The sequence below is a fragment of the Callithrix jacchus genome, chromosome 1 (genome assembly GCF_049354715.1).
Source record: "Callithrix jacchus isolate 240 chromosome 1, calJac240_pri, whole genome shotgun sequence".
Classification (NCBI taxonomy): Eukaryota; Metazoa; Chordata; class Mammalia; order Primates; family Cebidae; genus Callithrix; species Callithrix jacchus.
This window is the reverse complement of record NC_133502.1, coordinates 112,668,574-112,690,389: the sequence shown is the minus strand read 5'-3', so window position 1 is coordinate 112,690,389 and position 21,816 is coordinate 112,668,574. Positions and strand designations below refer to the sequence as shown.

The following is a 21,816-nucleotide window of genomic DNA, read 5'->3' as shown; positions in this document are numbered from 1 at the left end:
TTTTGTATTTTTAGTAGAGATAGGGTTTCGCCATTTTGGCCAGGCTGGTCTTGAACTCCTGACCTCAAGTGATCCTCTTGCTTCAGACTCCCAAAGTGTTGGGATTACAAGTGTAAGTCACCACACCTGACCTAGCTGTAGCACTTTCATAAAGTTATAGTTAAACATTCACTTTTTAAAAATCTCTACAATATAGACTCTTGGTAATATTTATTGTATAATACATAATATAGAAGGACACAGATTGTTCAATTTCCATTCTCTTTTCTTTTTTTCTTTTTTTTTTTGAGACGGAGTTTCACTCTTGTTGCCCAGGCTTGAGTGCAATGGTGCGATCTTGGCTCACCGCAACTTCCACCTCCTGGGTTCAGGCAATTCTCCTGCCTCAGCCTCCTGAGTAGCTGGGATTACAGGCATGCGCCACCATGACCAGCTAATTTTTTGTATTTTTAGTAGAGATGGGGGTTTCACCATGTTGACCAGGATGGTCTCGATCTTTTGACCTCGTGATCCACCCGCCTCGGCCTCCCAAAGTGCTGGGATTACAGGCTTGAGCCACCGTGCCTGGCCTTAATTTTTATGTTTTTAGTAGAGATGGAATTTCACTATGTTGGCCAGACTGGTCTGGAACTACTGATTTCAGGTGATCTGCCTGCCTCAGCCTCTGAAAGTGCTGGGATTACAGGCTTGAGCCACCGCGCCCGGCTTCCTTTCTCTTTTCTAAAGAAAGTAGAAAACATTTTAAGTAATTCTTTTCTGATTATAGAAAGGATATATGTACACTTAGAAAATATGTAAATGACAGGAAAGTATATGTGTTGTAGATCCTGTCATTCTTTTCCTATTTAAAAAGTTATACACTTCTCTTTTATTTAAAAAATAGAATCATTCTGCAAATACAAGATTTTTCCATTTTCTAATTAACACCATATTATAAATATTTCCACATATTAGAAACATTCTTTACAAGTAACATTATAAATAGAATTCAATCATAGAACTATATCTTAACCAGTCTTTTATTGATTAACACTGGCTGTTTTCAGATTTTGTTTTTGTTTTCTAATATTGCCATTGTTGCAATATTAGCTTTCTAATATTGATAGTTCTGTGTGTGTGTGTGTGTGTGTGTGTGTGTGTGTGTGTGTGTAGGGGTGTGGGTATGTATTGTGATTCTTTGAAAATCTTTATAAGTTCATTGGTAGCATAAACTCCTAGTAGTGCAATTGCTGAATCAGAGGGTAGATGTAGCTTATATATTGACAGATATTGATGAATTGACTTCCAAAAACTTGTATTAATTTACAGTTTCGTCAACAATCCAGGTGAGTGCCCTTTTCTCCATCCTCCTAGCAATAAGTGTCATTACCTTTGAAACGTTTGCCTTTCTAAAGAGTGTAAACTATCTTATAGTTTTGAATTATATTTCTTTTATTTAGTGGGACTGAGCATCTTTTAAAAAAATTATGTATTATTTCAATTTCTATAAATTATTGATTTTTAAGAACTGTATGTAAACTAAGAAATTAGACCCTATCTGTGATATGCATTACAGCTTTTTCCCCCGTGTCATTTATTTTTAGATTTTGCTAATGGCATTTTTTGGCCATACATAAGTTTTCAAATATTATGTGGTAAAATATAATCATTGTTTTCTTTTAGAACTTCTGGTTTTGTGTTCTGCTCTAAAATACCTTTCCTCTTTTAAGATTATAAGTTTTACTTATGATATTATCTAAAACTTCATTGTTTAATATTTTATACATGAATCTTTGATTGACTCACTATTACTTTTGGTATAAAGAATAAGTTAGGGTTGGGTGTGTGTCTCATGCCTGTAATCCCAGTGCATTAGGAGGCCTAGTCAGGAGGACCACTTGAAGCTAGGAGTTTAAGACCAGCCTGGGCAACATAAAGAGACCCTGTCTCTACAAAAAAAAATTTTTTAATTTAGCTGGGCTTGGTAATGTGCATCTGCTCTCTTAGCTACTTGGGAGACAAGGTGGGAGGATCACCTGACCCCAGGAGTTTAAAGTTGTAGTGAGCTCTGATAGCACTATACTCCATTCTGGACCACAGAGTGAGCCCCTTTCTCTAAAAATGAAAAAAATAAAAATAATGAAAAAGAATACATCTGGGATTTTTTTCCTCATAAATACATTTGAAATTCAATTCAGACAAAGTGATGTTTCACATGTTATGTTGGGACCAGTACACAGAGGGCTATGACTGCTACAATAAGGAGTTTGAATTTTATCCTATGGACAACATGAATCTTTTGAAAGTTTCTAAAGCAAAAGAGAAGCATCTTCTAGATTGTGTTTTATGAATTTAATTTTATGTCTGTGTGAAGCACCATCTGAAGGAAGGAAAGAAGGGAGAGGGAGGAGAAAAGACCCATTAAGAGACCAATTAAAATAGCCCAGTCAAAAAGCAGTGAGGACTTAGTGAGGGTAATGTTAATAAGACTAATGAGGAAGGGATGAGAATGATGAGTGCTACAGGTACTTCATAGAGTCCTTGCAGGTTGGTGTGAGTAAGGGCCCCACAGATTTTAGTTCTAGTTCCACTAAGTTATACAGTTACCAAGTGGCTGAGTCTGGATTAAAACCCAAGTCTCACTCCCAGTTTAGAGGCATGTCTACCACAATACCTCCTCAGCTCTTTCTGGATCTGGGTGTACCTGCTGTGGACTGGGAAAGAGGGGAAGCAGGGTGGTGAAGGGAAGTGACATAATTCCAGTGGTTAATAATAGGAAACTCAGGTGGGGAGGGACAGGGAATGAGTTTGATGTGGGGCAGATGGAGTTTGAGGTATTTGAGGAACAGTTATATGGACAATTCAGCAGGGAGTGGGAACTGGGTTGCCAGAGGCCAAAATTACCATGTGGTATTTGTGAAGGCATGATAGTTGATTGTGAGGGAGTAAATGAGATTGTCTTGGCTGAGTGTGGAACAGGAAGAGAAAGCTGTGAGAAGATTAAACTCTGGGATATCTTACATGTAAGGAGAAAGAGGAGAAAAGAAGTTAGTAAGAAGACCAGACAGAGAAGCAGAAAAAAAAGGAGTTCATATTATGAAGGCTAAGAGAGAACACTGTCTCAAAAAGCAGGAACAGTTGGTAATACTCATTATGGAGACCCAGTTGGAGATTAAGAGAACTTGGAGGGAGTCATTTAAGTATGGTGGGAATCTCAAAACAACTCCAGAGGACTGCACAGAGTGGAGAAGGAGAAAGTAAGACATTTCCAAGAAGTATAGTACAGTAATGAAAGGGAGCAAAGAAACAAAGAATGGTATCTTTACACAGTAGTGTGGAAAAGAGAAGATGCTACTTACTAGCTAGGTGATCTTGGGCAAGTTACTTGATATATCTGAAGCCTCAGTTTCTTCTTCATAATAATGACAATTTTTATAATAATAATTGTTATATTACCCATGATAATTTCATAATAATTTGAACTTATTAAGTTTTCGTAAGAATTAAATGAGAAGATATATTTTCAGCACCTAACACAGTAACTAATGCAAAGTAGAAACTCAATACGTTTGTTATTATTGTCATTAATATTGATGTTTATATTGGGTTGTGAGACTTTTGAGTATGCTTCAATGCAGAAAGAAGGTAGCCTATGAAAAGGGGAAAACTGATATAATATTTCCAGAGGAGATAGAGAAGAGAGGGGGAAAGAACAAACATGAGTGGAAGGATCAGCTTTAAAAAGGAGGAGGCACACTTCTTCCTGCAGGAGAGGAGGAACTAGTGAGAGAATGAAAGAAGATGTGAACTTTTAAGGTCTAGGGATGTGAACTTAAGGGTCTTATAAAATGGCTTCAATCTGTGTATTGTAGGTTCTGAAAGAGTTACAGAAATGAACAGAAATAAGCACTGGTTTGAAGTTTTAAGGATAAATGGATAATATCTGAAACAGAGTCTTAGAGAATATAGGGAGTTTGTTCATAAACAGAAGAATTCCATTGTTCCTTATCTTAGAGACAAATGTTCTGATGATGATGGTAGTCAGAATGAGATTTTTTGGGTGAACTGCTGAATAGTGTTAAAGAGTTATCAAAGCAAACAATGAAGTCACCAAGGGTGATAACAGTAGAGGCAACAGTGAACTGCAAAAGAGGTCAGAGTCCCTAGTGACCAGAAAGGAAAGACATTAGTATAAGTAACTGGGCCCAGGGTTGGGGTTGAGGTTAGAAAGACCTTTTCTACATGGCCTGGGAAATGTGCACACAAAAAAATGGAGAGGGTTTTGAGAATATGACATCACCAGAGAAAAGTCACATTTTAGATAATCATAGGAAATCGTGCTTTTGAAAGAAAAGGAGGAGAGAGTAAGGAGTATGCGTGTGTATGGGTGGGGAACATCTGAGAGGAAATGATATACATTTAAATTTGGAAAACAACCAAAAAGATTTTAATCTGTCAATAAATAACATAATAATTAAATAAAATAATGTAAATAGAAATTTAGTAGTAGGTCCTTCACCTCTCAACTATAACAACAATGAGAAATATCTGAGTTATTATTATTTTCAAAGTTGCAAATTTGTGTAATTGCCTCTTTGGCTGGAGAAATCTTCCAGAAACTTACATTCAACAAATATTGAATACCCATTACGTGACAGGGACTGTGTTTTCCATGAGCATTAACTCATATGGTGCTGCATGAAAATTTTTATTTCATGTTGTCATGTTATCTATGTCTGATCAGCTGGAAAATCGTTTATTGAATCACTAACCTCTTATATGTCAGGCAATGATCTTTGATTAACAATTTCTCACTTTTAGAATGTTAATACCTTTAAGAATGTTAAGTTGGCTGTTGGCCTTTCTTTATTGTTAATTTCACTTTCAAAATAAATTCATTTAATCAGATTGATTTGCTATGATTGGTCTTGTTACAATGCAGTTTATGCGAAATTCTTACTAAAAATGCATACTCATTATGGAAAATTTAGATAATACAGAAAAGAGAAAGTTTAACCTTTGATATTCTAGAGAGTAGTTAAATTCTTTTAAGAGAATTTAAATTAAAAAAATTTACCTAAATTTTCTGAAAAGAATTTAACTAGGAATCCAACTGGGAATTGTAAAGAAATCCTAACCTCCCCCTGAGATCCTCAGGGTACAAATGATGCTGGTTTTGCATCTGTTTGTACTACAGCATGGGGTGCTGCCTAAAACCATTAATAAATAAAATACTACTTCCAGCACTGGGCTGGGTGCTGGGATACAGTACTGAACAAAGCAAACTCTCTTGCCCCGCTGGAGTTTACTTTCTATTGGAGAGATGGAAGTTGCTCTCATAGTTGTAAAAATACGTTATTAATGAACAGTGATAAATAAGAATTGGACTGGTAAAGAAGATAAAGTAGAATGGTACTGAGGTAGTGTAGCCTGAGAAGGTGACATTTAAACTGCATCGAAAGCACGTGAGGAATATATGAAAGGGAAGAGACATGGGGAAGAGAAAACCTCAGGGACAAAGGCCCTGAGATGGACGGAAGCCTCAGTGCTCAGTAAACAGAGAGGGCCATTGTGACTGGAGCAGAGGGGGCAATGGGGAGAGCATAATGTGAAGGGGTTGGAGACAGAAGAAGACAGAAGCTCAGTTGGTCTGGGCCCTGGAGGCCAGAGGAAGAAGCTTGGATTTTATTCAGAGTGCATTGGGAAGCCAAAGAAGGATTTTGAATAACATGAGATGTGATTTGATTTTTATTTTTAAACTAGTGCTGTGGTTACATGAGAAACAGATGGAGGGCAATAAGAGGGAAGGGATGAGACCACGCAGGAGTCTGCATTAATTCAGATGCTTAATAATGGTAGTTGTGGTGATGATGATAATGATGATAGTAGTAGCTACAGTGTTGGGGTGTCTTCTGTAATACTGATGCTCTACATATATTATCTCTAATGTCACCATGATTCTGGAGTTTGCATATGATTGTCTCCCTTTTAGAAGTGAAGAAATAATGGCTCTTGCAAAAGGTCACATAGGTAAGAAGTAGCAAAGCCAGAATCTGATATTAGGGCTATCTGGCTCTTTCTCTTAGTTTATGGGGAACATTGGTAGAATGGGGTATAATTGAATCCCAGGGCCTTATATGTCATTCACCACTTTCCATTCAAGCTTGCTTTCTTTTGAATGGGAAGAGGATCTATAAGCATATGGTGGGATGAATGAACCTACTGCTGGGTACTGGAAGCAATACCAGTGGAACCAGTGGAAGAAGACTGATCCTGGCTGATAGGGAGAAGAAATAGGGATCATGACTAAGTTTGCCAACACAATATGACTTCATTTTGGGAGACTTTGCAAAGGGGCAGAAGTGGAAGCAAAGGGGGTGGGGAGCAAAGAGGACGGTGTCACACCAATCCTGTACTCCCTTGGGTGTAGCAGTTTCACTTCTTTCTTAAGGGAGATTAGAATAAGTTATATGGAAGAAGGGAAAATTGAAATTTGTGGAACAATGAGACAGCAACCTCCTCATGCAAACTGGATCACTTCCTGTTGCCTACCCCCAACCACTCTGAAGAGTTTCCATCTGCCACTTTCTTGGGCCCTGGGAAGCACACTTCTCCCAGGGAAAGGAAGAACTCTATAAAGAAATCTAGTAGATCAATCTATGATTAAAGCCAAACCCCTTGTGAGAAGAGGGGAGGGATGGTGTGAGATTTTAGGGAAGCTTTCTTTTATGTCTTTAAGGTAAACAGTACTCATCATTTGTAAAGCACTTCTATGCTTTGCCATGGTTTTCCTGGATTCAGACTTATGCAGTCATTTTTGTACATTTGCACTATCTGCCCCATCAACCTTTCCAATCTTACCCCTCCCTCCATACTCTCTACATTTAGAATCGTTAGACTATTTACCGTTCCTCAATTCACCATGTGCTTTCACGCCTCCATGGCTTTGCTCAAACTATTCCTCTTGCTAGTGCTACCTCTTCCCCTTTGTCTGGGAAACTTCTGTTTAACTCTTACAGCCCAATTCAAATGTTACCATCTCCCTGACAACCCACAATCAATCCTCTCTTCCTGACTTATATATTATATTTATGATAACATATCCAACTCTGTTTTGTTTTCCTACCTCCTCCACTGCTGGGTCCTTGGGAGTAAGAGTTGTGCTTTAGTCATCTTTTTTTTCCCCAGAAATTATCCACAGCAGGCACTCAAGTGTTCTGTAATTTGGATCAGTCCTTACAGATACCCTATAAACTAAGGCAGGCATCATCCACTAAGGCAGATGTGGGGACCCTACCCAAATCCCAAAGATCTGCAGAGTAGTGGAGCTAGAATCCCAGGTTGAGCTGTATGAAGTTGGCACTACACCATTTTGACCTACAGAAATGACAGTTTTAGATACCTCAGTCTAATAGAACTCAAGTCTTCTTGTTCTTGAGTCATTCCTCTTTGTAAAGCATTTTTAAAAGCTGACTTTCCAGCTGGCCTGTGGCTCTGCAGTTTTAGTGTGACTGAACATTTCTAATTACTCAGTTTAAGTTGTTTTATTCCCCTCCTGGGCGCCTGCCCATGCCTCACATACTTTGGGGGCCTCAGTGGATCAAGTCTGTAGTAATCTTTGAAGAAGCAGAGATAGACCGGCCTCCCCTTCCCAAGCTTTGGCCCAGGATTTTCTCCCTTCCCTCAAGTCCCTGCAGCTCTCCAGGTCTCAGTTTCCTTGTGTTCAAAACATTTTCCTCCCTTTGACTCTTTCCTGTACTCCTGTACAGGTTCCTCATTTAGCCCATTTCTTTCCTTCTCCCAGAGCCCCTTCTATACTGGCAGCTGCACCAGCTCCTTATTCACGCAAAGGGTCCCATCCTCAGAAAACACATACATTCTACCTCAGCCCTGTGACCTCCTCTTTTCTTTTTCACTAACCTTATAGCTGGACAAAATTACAGTGAAAAGAAAAGTCCACAGAGTCTGCAGCATTTTTTGTTTTTGCTTTTACTTGTTTTTTTTTTTTCTTTAGTAGCCAAATATTTGAAAGTTGATTTTTGTTTTGAGACTGTGTGTTGCTCTGTCACCTAGGCTGGAGGGCAGTGGCATGATCATAACTCACTGTAGCCTTGAACTCCTGGGTTCAAGGGATCTTCCTGCCTCCATCTTCCAAGTAGCTAGGAATACAGGCGTGTGCCACCATGCCCGGCTAATTTTTTATTTTTGTAGACACAGGATCTTGCTTTCTTGCCCAGACTGGTCTCAAACTCCTGGTCTCAAGTGATCCTTCCACTTTGGCCTCCCAAAGTGCTGGGATTACAGGTGTGAGCCACCATGGCTGGCTGTTGTTTAATGGATTCAGAAAGCTCTCAGTGCTAGAAGAAAGCAATGTATGGAAAAAAAATACAACATGAAACAGAGAGACCTTTGGTTTTAGTTTAACTCTAAAGTTGAGATCATTTTTTCTTTTACTTTTTAAACGCATTTTACATCAAATTAGACAAGTAATGTACAAATTATGAATTTTGTAAAAATTCAAAGGAGTGGCTGGATGCAGTGGCTCATGCCTGTAATTCCAGCACTTTGGGAGGCTGAGGCAGGCGGATCACGAGATCAAGAGATGGAGACCATCCTGGCCAACATGGTGAAACCCCGTCTCTACTAAAATATAGAAATTAGCTGGGGGTGGTGGCACACACCTATAGTCCCAGCTACTCGGGAGGCTGAGGCAGAAGAATTGCTTGAACTCGGGAGGCGGAGGTTGCAGTGAGCCGAGGTTGCGCCACTGCACTCCAGCCTGGCGCCTGGTGACAGAGTGAGACTCTGTCTTAAAAAAAAAAAAAAAAAATTCAAAGGAGTATGAAATATTTAGCAGGAGCATGTGGAGTTAAATAAAAATTCTCCTGTATTTTTTTTTTTGAGAGAGACAGAGTCTCGGTCTGTAACCTGGACTAAAGTGCATAGCTGATTGCAACCTTGAACTCCTGGCCTCAAGTGATCCTCCTGCCTTTGTTACCCCAAGTGCTGGGATTAGAGGCATGAGCCACCGTGCCTAGCTCTCCTGTATTTTTTTATAATTAGCCCTTATTTAGTGTTTACTATGTGCCAAGACTATATTAAGTGCTTCACATATTTTAACTTATTCAGTTATTACAGCAATCTTGTCAGAGTAGCATTATTATTATTCCTCTTTTATATATGAGGAAACTGAGGTACAGAGAGATCAAGTAAATGCCCAAGACCTCACAGCTGAAACCCCAAGCAAACATTTTTAGAGTTCACGAAGTGCTTCAGGAAAGGGGTGGAGGAATCCAAATCTGTTGTGTTCCAGATCGTCCTTTAGCCCCTGCATCTAGTGCAGAAAACTCCTACCTAGAAAGTTTTCTAAGTAGAAGAGGTTTTGCTGGTAAGGAAACAAAATTAAAAGTTTGAAAATATGTCATTAGGCCCATGCCACCTGAATTATTTGACCCTGTAAGGTGGGTGATAGACTGAGGCCCAGTTCATACACCATCAGTGGTAGTCAAGCTAGAGAAGATTTAGTAGCATTATAAGGAGAAAGCATTACACTTTATGGTTGGAAGAAGTTTTCAAAACTTTGTAAAGAGTAGAATCCTTTTCTGAAAAAAAAAATATTGCATGGAAGTCTAATAGATAAAAGAAGACAGAATCGTTAATTTATTAATTTAAAGATGCTTCATACGTTTACATTTATATTTATTTATTATAAAGATATTGAATCAAATATACTGTTTCCAGCATAATAATGGATTAGTTACTATGTACAGCCCTCCTGATAGAAACAACTAAAATGCTACAAAAAGTATTTTAAAATATTTTTCAAACAATGTTGAGCTGGCATGAATGGGAGGCTAGCAACCTTGGCTCTTTTCTAAAGTTGCCTGCTGTATCCTAGAGACAAAGAGGAAAAATTATGTAAAGTACCAGGACCAGGAGATAAAGCCCAGGTTATGTTTCAGATGGGGAGTCTAACAGGAAGTTGCTGCATAAACCTAGACTCTCAAAGGGCTACATTCACAATAGATATGTGATCAAGATAAATAAACTCCATTCACAAAAGGGAACAGTCAGAAACCTTGATTTTCTCAACTCCAGCCCTAGCTAGAAGGAAATACATATCTCTAAGAACTTATCTTCTCAGGGCAAGTCAGCCCCTACATGGGTTTATAGTCTGAAATCACACTACTTGTGTGCTTCCAAAAGTCTGAAATAGAGAATTAAGTATAAAGTAGTTTTAGGTTGGCGGTGCCCCAAGGCAAATGGGAAAGGCAAACATAAATTTTATCTTGAAGAACTCAGCTGCCACACAAACCACCAAGCATTCCCACAGAAAAGCCTTCAGGCCAAATGAGTAGTCTGCAGTCAAAATTTGCAAAGCAAGCAAGAGTACTAGGCACCATGGTGAGAACCCACAAAAGGAAAAGGTAGCAGAAACCAGCCACAAGTGCAGATTACCAGTAATAGTACTATTATTACTATTTTATTTTTGCAAAACAGTAAAACATTGGTTACGTTTGTTTATAAAAAATTTTGTGTATATAAATTTGTCTATAAAATGATTATGAATATCATATACATGTAAATCATGCCTTAAGTCATTGTGGGACAAATAGTGACAAAATGAAATGACTTGTGAAGACTGAAAATCAAACTTCATAAAATCCTAAAGTAAAAGAAGGAATAATAAATACAAATTTTTGGTTGTTATCTCCGGTGGAAATCAAAGGAGATGCAATTAGGTAATGACACCAAGCAGCCTTCAAAGGTATAAGGAATATTCTATTTTTTAAGGTGGATGATAAATACACAGGTATTTGTTTTATTATTTTGCTCCAGAACTTACATATACATTCCATGTATTAGTTTATATGTATGATATATTTCTTAATTAAAAAGCTTAAAAGAAAGAAAATCAAACTTCAGTTAATACTCTATTCATAAAGTCAACCGTTAAGCAGACTTCCCTATCCTCCAGGAACAACTGTAGCAACCAAGTAAAAAAAATCCATTAATACAACATCAACACTTTCAAAATTAAAAAGATATTGTTGCCTAAAAGCAGTGATGCATTATTTAAAATTCTGTGGTTGTATTAAAAGAATAAGTGAGCTAGTGTAAAGGGGCTTCCATGTGCTAAATTGTAACAATTTGACTAAAAAAGTGAAAGTTTTTCCTTGCGACAAGACTAAAGTTACAGACAGTATAACTTTCGCAGGCTTTTTTTTCTTATACTTGGGATATGCTTATTGAATAGTGTCAGAAATAACTGATATTATAGAACAGGTTATTAAAAGTTTTATAAAACATAATATATTCCACAATACTTTCACTGCCACATCATCTATTTTAGCTGGCATAGTCAAAAGCCAAAATGAGAGTCCCTCCCAATGCTGTTATTTAGCTGGTATGCTCCAAGGCTAGTTCCTTTTTTATTTATCTTTGCTGCATGCCAGCTATTAAATATTTTGAATATCACTTGGGTAGAAAGCATGTGATTTTCTTGTACAACTAAATGGTTGCCGGCTAAAACATAGCATTGTTAGATAAAATTAAATTAGATTATTAAAAGCTCTTTAAAATTTAAGAGTATAGAGGCTTTCTTCTAGATATGAAGCTTCCCGGCCATCTATCTGAATAAAATAAGCTACAATCTACACACTGGATATTTCATTTCCATAAAGTTTTAATAGAACTGCCTTGTGCAGTGATCTGAAAATGTAACTCAAAGGTCTGGAAGCTTGACCATGATGGTATGATCAGCTTTTCACCTTCCCTACTTCATGGGCTGCTCCAGCTATTCCCCATATTGCTGGCTTCATAATTTCTCCGTGGAATTCTTAGTTGTCTCAGCCTTGCTTACCTGGTAGCTGGCCTTAGGGTGAAAGCTACTAAAGTGAAAAGACTCTGTTAAACACCTCTCTTCTTCCCAAAGATAAGACTAAATTATTTTCCTGCTCTGGATAGATATGACTTCTTCTTGAGTGTACCCAATGACGCACAGAAAAATAAATATAACTGATAGTCTTTCCTTTGTCAAGAGACTTTTCATAAAATAGGTACAGTGAACTGTCACTCTGAGGTTACTAGTTGCTACATGATTTCACCTAGAAAGCGGGGAGAACCAGTGGGTCTAAACCCAGATGCTGTTTTACCAGCTTTTGCCATAAATGCCTAGAAAAAAAATTGGATGCTGGCAAAATAATAGACTTCTGTCTAATTTTTATACTTTTATGAATTAAGAAATATAAAGACAAAAATATTTCTGAACATTTTGAATTTGCTTTCATAGGCCTTATAACACTGAGCAGAAATTCTTCCACTTGACTTAATGAAAAGTAATAATAATTGGACAGCCAGATGTATTACCTGTCATGTCCTAGCATAGTATCCTCCAAACTTTTTTGTAAAATAGTTTATACTTTTTTGAGTTAATAGCATCTGATTTTTATATTAAATGACCACCACGTACTGACAATTATGATTACAGTTTCACAAACCATATGGCTCTTGAATAAATCAGTGCAAAAAAATGCACCCTCTTTAATAAAAATAATGCCACTATACATTCAGGCAATATGGACCTTTTTTCTTATGGGAGAAAAAATAGGAAGCTGGAGATAGTCACTAAATTATATCAGAATGAATTTTGGTATTTATTTCTATGCCTGAAACTTGTTCAAAAGTTTAGAATGAAATATTACTCAAGGAAACTTAAAAATTATGGGTCAGGCACAGTGGCTCGTGTCTGTATTCCCAACTCTTTGGGGTGGAAGGATCACTTAAGACCAGGAGTTTGAGATCATCCTGGGCAACATAGTGAGACCTTATTCTACAAAATGTAAAAAAATTAGCCAGGCAGGGCACCACATGCTTGTAGTCCCAGCTATTCAGGAGGCTGAGGTGGGAGGATAGCCTGAGCTGAGGATATTGAGGCTGAGGTGATTTGTGATTGAGCTACTGTACTCCAGCTTGGATGACAGAGAGACTCTGTCTCAAAAATAAATAATAATAATTTACCAATATGAAGCAGTTATGCTGGCTACTGATCAAATGTTGTGAAACAGGATTGCTAAAGAATGTGGACGTGTAAGGTATAATGGAAAAATAAAATTAAGGGAGGAAAAACTTTGGAACTAATAAATTCAGATTTGAGGAAGTTCATGTTTGGGTGTAACAATTCCTCAAAAAAAAATTAAAAAAAAAAACACTTGGAGAAAAGCATATATAGTCCTCTCTTTAAAAAGAAACTGTAAACAGCTTAAATGGCATTTCTTAAACAATTGTTACTAATAAGCCAGCAGGCTAAGAAGTTAAAGTGGCTGAGATTTGAGCATGGCAGATACACAAAACTACTAAATTCTGTTAAACTCTTTGAGGAAATATTGAATCTTTGCTAGGAACTCCATGAGATATAATGAGCAAAACATCCTTATGATTGCAAAAGATCTCAGAGGCACTAATATGGCTAGGGAAAATCATGACAATCATTGAATTTTTGGAGTGTTTGAAGTGGAGGGGAATTGGATGTAAACTGGGTGCTGATTAAAAGTAAAGCACTCTGTCACGTTTGTGGATGAACTTCTCCTAGTTCTGGAAATAGCAATGGGAATGGCAAAAAAAAAAAAAGTTACACAAGAGAACAATGGCTTACAGGAAACCTTTCCCTCAAGTAACTGTGAATGTAGCCCTGAAGAAAATATGCAGAAGGTTTTAATGTCACCTCATTAATATTTTCATATTTGAAAATGATGGAAGCTTTGAATAAAAAAATAGCTTCACAATAGCTTCACAAAGATTAGAGATGTACTAAATGAAGTAGTTTGGAATCATTCTTTAGTTCTTTTTTCTTAACGAGACTGATGCTGGATTTTAATCTCTGATCTGAAATTTACTAACTTTATGATTTTGGGTTTGTACTACAACCTTTTCAAACCCTACTGTCTCAATTTCATAAATGGAGATAATATTTAGCTCACAGAGGTGCTGTGAAGGATAATGTTGAGGATAAATGTCTCACTTTTAGTAAATGGTCAGTGATTAATAAATTACCTTTGATGACTGCTTCTAACTTGTTTTACCCATCACAACACCTGTCTTGAGTAGAATTTTGTTGTTTGTTTCACATTTTACAAGAGAGAAAAAAATTCAGACTCAGAAAAGTTAAGTAAGATCCAAAATTACACAGCTGGTCAATGATGGATGATGGATTGGAGGCCTGACTGCCTCTAAAAATCTGTGTTTTTATTATTATGCTACATTGCACTCTTCACTTAAAAAAAAAACAAAAATATCTTCATAGATATAGTATTATCTACCAATAATAACATGAGCACCATGTGCCAGGAGTCTGCTATAGGGAGGAAGTGCCCCCAATTTCTCACTACGCCTTACCACTCCCTGCATAAAGAACTTTGCCTAAACTTTTTAAGGTCCACTAAGGTTGTATCCCCTTAAAAGTTACTTTTGTGCCCAGATATCAGCACCAGAGAACCTACAGGAAACCTAAGAGATTAGAGGTTCTACATCATTTCCTGAAGTTCTTGAACACGACCCAATCATTTTGTTGATAGACTAAGGTCCATTTCTTTCTGCTGTTCCAGGAGTTTATATTTGGACTTAATGTTTCTAAATGCTCCTGCTACAAGCTGAGATACAAAGAAGGTGGATTGCAGTCAACCCTCTTGATTGCCACCATGTTTGCCAAAATTTCAAGTTGAATAAAAGATACATTGATTTTGGCACAGTCCAACTCACATCTCCAGAAAAACACTTATAGTATCAGATTTACTGGCATATTTATTTTCTTTTATGTATATACACACATAAATAAAACTATATATATTTAGTAAAAACACACATATATAGTAAAATACACAAAACACACACACACACACACACACACACACACACATTCTCTCCCAGTGCTGACCTCTCTTCAGTATTTCACTGTAATGATTTAATTACTTGATGGAGCTTAACTTTTCACAGTTGAATTTCATGCTTATTTCCCTGAAGTTAGTTGTAAGCTCTATTTCCTTAATCCTCAGGAAAGCTTGGCCAGGAGTGGCATTTTCCGTTTCTCAATCTCTTCCCTTATTTTCAGCTCTGGCTATTTCAAACCGTAAGTGAAAGTTTGCCTCAGAATTCTTTTCTCTAAAGAGGTGCTTTCTGACTGTAGATATTGTAAGATAAACAATGATGGGAAAGAGATAAACATCTAGGTTGCTTAGAAAATCAATTATGAAGTCACCAATCAAAGATTTGTAGAAAGTCCAGGATCCTTTTAGAGAAGAATGGAGAAAATATGAAATTGAGCTGAGGAAAGTGATGCTTGCGCTAGAAGTTTTTAGTGTTTAAGACACTACCCAGCTATGTGATTCAGTTCAAATACCCTACACTTTGGAAAATAGAGGATTCTGAAGTTTTCTCAACTTAGAGTGGTATATTTTCTGGGAGAAAATAAAAAGAGGAGCATCAAGTATTCAAAAGACAAATTTGAGAAGGAATAGGTAAAAAATGTTGGAAACAGTATAGGACCCCAGGGTGGCACAGAGGATGCTTCAGGCAGGAGAAGCACAGTACAGAGGAGGGAGATTCTAGATACTTCATTCTCAAGTATCTTCATTCACCCTAGATACTTCATTCTCAAGTCTCTGACTTGTGTGCAGCCACAGGACATACTTTTGGCTTTGTGCTATTTTCATTATTAATATAGTCTGGAGTCTTATTTCATGTGTGGAAAGGAAAGGCAGAGAAAATTGTGAGGAGGCAGAAAACAACAAATAAAGAAAAGAAAACTAACTTCAAAGGAAAGTCTGTAATGAAGAATAGTAGCAAAACTGATGAACTTTTGAATTTCTCCATTTAGGATATCAAGTCCTTATTTTTTCACAAATGTTTATTTTTGAGGGGTTAGTACCTCTCAATTCTTCTATTTGAAACTGACAGTGAAAAATAACAGTGAGAAAATTATGACAGTGAAAGAGATCTGACCTAACCAACCCCCATCGTGCTTTCAGTCTCCAAACTGTCCTTGGTCATTAGCTTGGATTTGGGCCAAGCTAACTTTGGGAGAAATTTAGTGTATAGTTTAAATGATAATAGCCCTTCCCCAAAAGTAAAACACCTTGGTAAAAGTAAGGAAAGACCACCAAGTTACAAGGTTGAGAGGGGCCTGAATTCTGCTAAGATGTAGGCATAGTAAAATGATTACCAGCCATTATTTTGGAGGTCAGAAGATTTGCAACTTTCCCAGTGACTACTGTAAATAACATCACTATTGTATAAGCTAAGATGGACTTTTAGTGATATCTGTTCAGGCTTTTGCATTTCTGATGACCAGTGACTGCCACCCAGAAAGAGACTCAGCACACACAAGAGGACCGTTTATCACATGCCTATAATTCCATTCTCAACCAATCAGCAACACCTATTCCCCTAAGCCCTTTGCCCACCAAACTAACCTTGAAAAACCCTAGCCTCCAAATTTTGGGGGAGATTTGAGTAATAACTTTGAATCTTATGTGGCATGGCTGATCTTGTGTCAATTAAACTCTTTATTGCCATGCCATGGTCTCAGTAAACTGGTTTTGTCTGTGCAGTGGGCAGGAAAAGCCCATTGGACAATTACATGGTTATTCCTGTTTTACTTTTTTTTTTCTTGAGACAGTTTCACAACCTCAGCTCACTGCAACCTCTGCCTCCCTGGTTCATGTAATTCTCCTGCCTCAGCCTCTCGAGTAGCTGGGATTACAGGTTCTTGCCACCATGCCCAGCTATTTTTTTTTTTTTTTTTTTGATATTTTTAGTAGAGACGGGGTTTCACCATGTTGGCCAGGCTGGTCTCGAACTCCTGACCTCAGGTGATCTACCCACCTCAGCCTCCCAAAATGCTGAGATTACAGGCATGAGCCACCATGCCTGGCAATGTCCTCCTTTTACTGAAAACCACTTGAAAACAATTGCAAGCAGGTTTGTCTTGAGTAAGCATTATGAGTTTGAAGTAGAATTATCAACTTGCTTTATAAAGTTTCCAGCCTGGCAACAAAGCAAAGGTCCTGTCTCTAAATAAAATAAAAATAAAAACAAAATTAGCCAGGCACAGTGGCATGTGCCTGTAGTCCCAGCTACTTGGAAGGCTGAGACTCCTTGCCCGAGCCCAGGAGTTGGAGGCTGCAGTGAGCTAGGATCACACCACTGCACTCCAGCCTGTGCTACAGAGCAAGACCTCATCTCTTAAAAAATGTAAAGTAAAATAAAGTTTCATGGAGGGGGCAGCATTTACTATAAAAACTATTACAATCTCTTTTTAGCAATTTATTAATTTTACAAATCACCCAAAGGAAAGCAAAATGGAATTTTAAGTTAGTAACAGCTATTGTCATCAACTTTTACTGCTATTAGCAATAAACAAATTGGTCTTATCATTTATTTTTCAGGAAAAAAAAAACCCCACAGTTCTCCATGGTTCCCAAATTTAAAAATTTTTAAATGGAGATGGAGAACTGTGGGGGTTTTTTTTTTTCTTCTGATCTTTTACAAAGATTTTACTTTGGAAAATCTGACTAAAAATCACCCAGAATATTCAGTCTTACCTTGTAATCTTGTTTTGATTTCTTCTTTGAAAAGCTGCAGCTCTGTGTTCAGAGTCTGTAGACTTTTTATCAACTAAAGTTTGGCAGACAACCAAATTTCCTTAGAAGGGAGATCTGGGCGGGTGAAATTTTAACAGGCTTTTAATCTCATGTAAAGAGCCAACAGATTTACAATTCTGTCAACATTTAGGGCTCATTGCTTTCTGTGTCCTCCCTCAATCTCAATATTTTAAACCAGCAGTTACGATTCTTCTGCCGCTAAACTTTACATTTTGGCTCTCTTTGGAGTTTAACTCCTGAACTTCAACTTCAGCACTATTCACTTTGAAATTCTTTTGCCATTTATATTTTCACTTTTGGCCATTGGCTTCTTAATTTATAATTCATTAAGAGGTCAGTTTATTCTTCCAAATTCCTTTATAATAGAAATTTGCAACCCTCTTTGGCATATCAGTAATAAGCAACTTGTCTGCAAATAAAAGCTCTCAGATACTCTGTGTGTTCCACCATATCTGACATGCCTTCCTGCTTCCCATTGTTCATCTTTTATTTCTATTCATCTCAAATATCTCACAGAAGATAATACTTTATTACAAAAGGAAATCCTGTACTGTAGATTCCATGAGAAGTTGTTCTTCTTACCTCATGAGAAAATTTGCTCCTACTCACCCCTCTCCATTTCTTTTGGGATCTATAGCATAAAATAAAGAGGTGAAGTGATGCTCTTTTAAGACTCGGACTGATTCTACATCCTAAGATCACACATTGGAAATAAGACTGCTGCTGTACTTAGAAGGATATTGTGATGGGACTGTTACCCTAGCAAGCTCCTACAACCATTCAATCTACAAGATTAGAAGGGTGAACTTGAAACAAAGGGGCAGCAGAAAAAATTTACTATAAAATGAAATAAGAATTTTTTAGTTTTTCTCATGGCATATTGAGGGATAAAATGTCAGGGGAAAGAGAAAATGAGGTAGCAATAGATGGCTGACCCAGGGCTTGGGAAAATGTGACTGTGATGGAGTCCCCTTTGGAAAAAACAGCTAAGGAACTCTGTTATCTTGTTTAAAGTTGTTTCATTTTCTGTGCAGTAATCCCATTTAATCATCCCCAAATCTGAGCAATTGGCTACAAGCCACAGTGTTTGTGAGGAAAGAAGAAAGATGGCTATGTCCACCAGAAAAGGATGCCAAGATGACAAGAACTAATCAGGAATTTAACCATGTGCAATAAATGGGAGGAAGGGGTGACAAGCAACAGCCAAGGGAATATCAGCTTACTCTGGGAATTCTTACAAATACTAAGAAAATTACAAAGCATGAATAATGTGTCTTTATGATGTCTATTGAACCCTCCTTCGTTATTACAAAATGCCTCTTTTTATCTCTAGTTATGTGTCATGCCTTAAAGTCTGCTTTGTCCATTATTAGCAGAACTCTGCAAACATTCTTTTGGCTAGTGTTCACATAGTGTATCCCTTTTTATCTTTTTTCTTTCGAACTATGTCCTTATATTTCAGATGTGTCACATATAAGTAATATATAGTTAGGTTTTTTTTCTTGACAACCATTTGTCTTTGAACTGGAACATTTATTGTAATTATTGATATATTTGAATTTGTTTCTACTATCTTGCTCTTTTCCCCCCTATTTTGTCTCTCTGGCTTATGCTCTTTCTTGGATGAAACAATTTTTTAAAAATTATTCAGTTTTCTCCCAGCAGTCATGAGATATAACTCTTATCTCTTTATGAAACAAAAGCAAAAATAAAAAGCCTGCTAAAACCACAGCTCTGCTTTAGGGAGGCTTTCTGTATTTTTTTTTTTCTTTTTTGTCTCTGCATCCATGCAGCTGCCTAATTTGGCAAGTGTTTTGAAGAGGAAACTCATATGTAGGTTCAGTTCACTAGTTCTCTCTTCTAGCTGGGGCCTTGGACCTTCCAATTTCTAATTTCTCTTCATCCCCACAATACCAATCAACAATGATTTCTCTGTCTCCTGACAGTGGCCTCCTACCTTGGTAAAATACAGATTCCTTGCCTTGGCAAATGTTCTTGTAACTGTTATGAAAAGTTGCAATAACTGTTACCTAATCTCTCCATGGAATCTTAGCTCCTCATCCTTAGTGCTTCAGCAGCTCTCTCTTTATCTTTCTGGTTATTCTCAGTGGTAACATTGGACTGCCACACGTTACTCCATTCTACTTAAGTAGCTAGTTGAATGAAGATGAAAGCTTGCCTCCAGAAGGCAGGAGGACTAAGGATTGAGCCATACAGACTTTATTCTAGTAACCACATAACTTGTTATCTGAATCATAATTTTTCTGAGAATGAAAAGAGTGTTACTAATCATTTGACCAGAATAATAACTACTTCCCAAATGCCAGATCTGCCTTACTAACTTCCTCCTTTCAGGGTAGATGCAAAGTATATGGGTGACTGTCTAAAATTTTGCTAACTCGTAGAAATATATCCGTCTGGTGGCACTATTTTATTCCCAGAGGAAGAAAATTCAAATTGATGATTTGCTACCAATAGACTTTAAAAAATGAAAATTTAAAGGATATACATCACATGGAGGAAGGTGAACCTAAATGGTAGGTCTGAAATATAAGCAGAATTGAAGAATAAAAAGTACATTAAATATTGAGGTAATGCTAACAAAAATTAATGGTTAATACTGATAATAACACCTTATAACGTTAAGAAAAACAAACTAGAACTAAATATATTACAAAAATAGCCTATAAGTCTGGAGAGATGCTGTTAGGAATGAGAAGTCCCAAGTATATCGTATTGCTCAGGAAGAGGGTAAAAATATTGCTGAATTTTGGGCTCTGTATTCATTTTTTAATTTTTAGGAAAAAAATTAGAATAATAGAAATTGGACATTAGTAAGTCCTTGTCTCTATAGAAGAAAATCAAAGATTAGCTAGGAATGGTGGCACATTCCTGTAGACCCAGCTACTTGGGAGGCTGAGGAAGTAGGAGTGCTTGAGACCAGGAGTTTAAGGCTGCAGCGAGCTGAGAACATACCACTGCACTCTAGCCTAGATGTAGACCTAGAGTGAAAAACCATCTCAAAAATGAAACCAAACCAATCAAAAAGGTGGTCACTGAATAATGACAAAATTAAATTCATTGGGAAGAAATAAATCCCCACTTACAAACACCTGTTAACAGTCTTAACTACATAAAATGAATATAAAGATAATTACAGGGAGAGACACAAATGTCTATTATCCTAGCGAGAAATTTGATGCAATGTTAGCAATGTTGTCAAGCAGGAAAAACACTGGGAAGAATATAGAATATAGAAATTTTGGTTGCCACAATGAGCTGGGACACATGGATATATAATAATACTTAATACAACAGGTGGAGAATACATACTCCTTTCAAGCACACATGGAACATTTGCAATGATAAAGATATTCTATTGGTTGTAGATGTGTGGCATTTTCTCCAAGGCCTCTGTTCTGTTCCGTTGGTCTGTTTATCTGTTTTGGTACCAGTACCAGGCTGTTTTGATTACTGTGGTCTTGTAGGGTAGTTTGAAGTCATATAGTGTGATGCCTCCAGCTTTGTTCTTTTTGCTTAGGATTGTCTTGGCTATGTGGGCTCTCTTTTTGTTCCATATGAGGTTTAAGGTGTTTTTTTCCAGTTCTGTGAAGGACATTGGTAGCTTGATGGGAATAGCATTGAATGTATAAATTACTTTGGGCAATATGGCCATTTTTACAATATTGATTCTTCCTAACCATGAGCATGGAATGTTTTTCCATCTGTTTGTGTCCTCTCTCATTTCCTTCAGCAGTGGTTTGTAGTTCTCCTTGAAGAGGTCCTTTACATCCTTTGTTAGTTGTATTCTTAGGTATTTTATTCTCTTTGTAGCAATTGTGAATGGGAGTTCGCTCTTGTCTTGGCTCTCTGTTAGTTTATTATTGGTATATAGGAATGCTTGTGATTTCTGCACATTGATTTTATATGCCAAGACTTTGCTAAAGTTGCTTATCAGTTTCAGGAGATTTTGGGCTGAGACGATGGGGTCTTCTCAATATATAATCATGTCATCTGCAAATAGAGACAGTTTGACTTCCTTCTTTTCTAATTGAATATTCTTTATTTCTTTTTCTTGCCTGATTGCTCTGGCTAAAAGTTCCAATACTATATTGAATAGGAGGGTGAGAGAGGGCATCCTTGTCTAGTGCCAGATTTCAAAGGGATGCTTCCCATTTTT

General features: G+C 37.2%; 2 protein-coding genes across 7 annotated transcripts in view; one reads left to right on the top strand and one right to left on the bottom strand.

Moving 5' to 3' along the window:
* Nucleotides 1–17,617, bottom strand: part of IL33 (interleukin 33) — a 49,362-nt gene extending 31,745 nt beyond the window's left edge. For all 5 annotated transcript variants that reach the window (XM_008996708.5, XM_054256050.2, XM_017973508.4 and 2 more), the window contains exon 1: nucleotides 17,577–17,617. The gene's annotated coding sequence lies outside the window, so the exon portion shown is untranslated. The remainder of the gene's footprint in view (nucleotides 1–17,576) is intronic.
* Nucleotides 1–21,816, top strand: part of LOC108590293 (uncharacterized) — a 249,681-nt gene that overhangs the window by 115,565 nt on the left and 112,300 nt on the right. The window lies entirely within an intron of this gene.